We start from the raw sequence: 3,046 nt of genomic DNA on the forward strand, positions 1-3,046 counted from the left end.
TTTACGGGACACGAGTTTGAGGCCGTTGATCACTGACGAGACGCCGGCGAAGTCACTGATGACTTCAGCTGCTTTTAAGAAACATGAAAAAGAAAAAAAACAAAACAAATGTTTTCAAAGAGCGTTTTGATCAGAGCGGAAAGACATTTAACCAAATCTACAAATATAGAGAAGTCGCAGCTGCAGCAGATAATCCTGGAAAAACCTCCAAAACCAGAGTTCGGCGGGCGGCGGAGTGTGTGTGTGTGTGTGTGTGTATGTATGTGTGTGTGTGTGTGTGTGTGTGTGTGTGTGTGTGTGTGTGTGTGTGTGTGTGTGTATGTGTGTGTGTGTGTGTGTGTGTGTGTGTGTGTGTGTGTGTGTGTGTGTGTGTGTATGTGTGTGTGTGTGTGTGTGTGTGTGTGTGTGTGTGTGTGTGTGTGTGTGTATGTGTGTGTGTGTGTATGTGTGTGTGTGTGTGTGTGTGTGTGTGTGTGTGTGTGTGTGTGTGTAGTCCTCAGTGTGTTTCTTTTCTTTTTTCGGTGTCTCTAACACCTTCAGCAGCGCCGCAGCCTGTCAGATGTCTCGTTTTCAGATACTCTGACAGATTGGGATGTTAAAACTGTGATTTCAGCCCGGTTACATCAACCCCCCCTCCGCCGCCGCCTCCTCCTCCTCCTCCTCCTCCTTCTTCTGCTCCTCCTTCCTCCTCCTCCCATCTAGTCTGCACCAGCAGCCGAAAAAAAATCAGCGGCAGCCATTTAAAGATGTTGTCAAAGGGAATTATAAGCGTGTCCTCCTCCTCCTCCTCCTCCCCCCTGCTCACCTGGGGAGCAGCAGTGGGAGCTACAGGAGGAGGTCAGATGATGTTTCCTCAGTTCGATTTATTGTACTTTCAAATCATTTTAGGTTTTGTTTTTGGAGAACAGATCTTGACACATAAAAAAATAAATAAAACGAATCGTCTCGTCTATTCCTGGAAAGCAGCTTTAAAAAAAAGAAAAAAACGGACTCCGAGGTCGCGGTGAGCCCGAGACCTCCTCGTGAGCGCCGCGTGTCACAATTTGTCATCAATTTGATGCAGGTGACTTTTTTTTTTTGTGCTTTCTTTCTCGGCTTTGACAAGAATACAAGAACGCAGCTTCACCGCTGATTACTTGAAATCTCGTCAGATTGTTTTTGAGATGTTTATTTATCTGAAAACGGATAAATTTAACATCGCGCACGTCAGAATAAACGAGCAGAGACAGGATGTTAAAAAATAACTGCGTTTATAACTTCCCGCAGAGAAAAGGTTTAATTTTTCTACAGATTTTTTTTTTCCACGTTTTATTTTTTTAAAACCACAACTTCTTCATAACTGATGTTTTTCAACTGTCTAAAAGATTGTAAACGAGCCTTCAAACTAAATTTAAGACGACTGCACATCTTTCAGAGTGAAGCCGAATCACTCATCAGAAGCTCCTGTTTGCAGCGTGCTCATCGATTTGTGGACGGTTTATTCTGACATTCGAGAAAACTTAGAAATGGAAAAAATCTCAAGCAAGTTCTGGATTCACTCGGAGACAATTTGATCGAAGCAGATTTATGGACAATGTTTCAGGATGGAGAAGAGAAGACGATGGTGTCGATGGAAGTGTATCGCCCTGAATCCCAAAAAATACCTGTACAGTTGGTGGCGCCAATTCTCCATTTATGTCTTCAAACCACAGAAGAAGAAGAAGGAGGAGGAGGAGGAGGAGGAAAAGGAGCAACGAGACAACATCATTAAAAGAGTAAAATGCACAGACTGTTTCTAAAAGAGTTCGTAGCTCCAGGTCTGTAAAATGGTTCTGATCCAGAAGTGTCTTCAGCTGCAATACCAGCGAGTGCCACTAGAGGTCGGCTCCAAAAAGCCTCCGGCTCCATAGACTCCCATTCAACTTCTCTCATCAAATCCAAAGTGAATAAAATGTGTCCATCAGTTATCTCGGTGTTGTTAGCTAAAGTCACTCCTTCTTATTAGTTTTCTGGAGGTCCATCTGAAAATAATCCCTCATTCATTAGAAAAGAAGATTCAAGAAAGCATCTTTTTGGGGGCGTGTCTGTTTGATTGACATAAAAAATAACATTTCAAAAAGGACTTTTGATGCAAATAACTTGCTAAAAATGTAGCTTATTTTAATTTTCTACAACCACGAGTGTCGTCGGTTTGAAGAAGCAGCGGAGGATCTCGACAGGACGCACAAACTCGGATGCTCATCTTCTCACCATGTGATTTATAAACACTTCACTTAAAAAACCACAAGCGGGAGGAAGTAGATACCTGGGACTCATCAAGGAGATGAACCCCCCTACCCCCACCACACACACACACACACACACACACACACACACACACACACACACACACACACACACACACACACACACACACACACACAGAGGTTATTACCACAGAAGAAGAGCAGCTCGGCTGCACCATCAGCAGCAGCGTTGGTTTGATCCCTGACGGGGGAACAGCAGCATTATTAGCGTGGTGGGTTATTTAACGTGTAATAGAAACTGAAAGGAAGCTGGAGCTCCTATAAACACATCCTGTGAATATTCAAAGATTAAAAGTCAAACAGACTGGGTTTTTTACGCGTTCCTCACGGCGGCTGTTTGATGGAGATTTCAAAATAAAAGGACGTATATCTCTTGTATTTTTTGAGTCTCCCAGAAGATGACAGCTGATCAAAAACACAACAACGCACACGGAGACACAACGATGAATCACTAAAACCATCTTCACTAACAACAGGTTTCACCGATCGATGTGCAGCAGAGCCGCCTGGATCTTTATCGCGCCTTTGATCCGCGTCGGACAAACACAGCTGATCAATACGAGTCTCACAAACCTACCGAGACAAAAAAAAGAGGCGAAGAAGCTGCAGACGGGAGATTTTCTTTTTTTTCTTTTTTGAAAAAGGTGTGATTGTTTTGTTTTTTTGTTTTTTCTGCTGCTGATTACGTTAAAGCTGCAGCTCAGAGAGAAAAAAAAAAAAACACCAAAAGATGAAAAGTTTAGTTTTGTGGTTTTTTAAGT

The sequence above is a fragment of the Embiotoca jacksoni genome, unplaced genomic scaffold (genome assembly GCF_022577435.1).
Source record: "Embiotoca jacksoni isolate LCO1_2020_lvr unplaced genomic scaffold, fEmbJac1.0.p SCAF_41, whole genome shotgun sequence".
Classification (NCBI taxonomy): Eukaryota; Metazoa; Chordata; class Actinopteri; family Embiotocidae; genus Embiotoca; species Embiotoca jacksoni.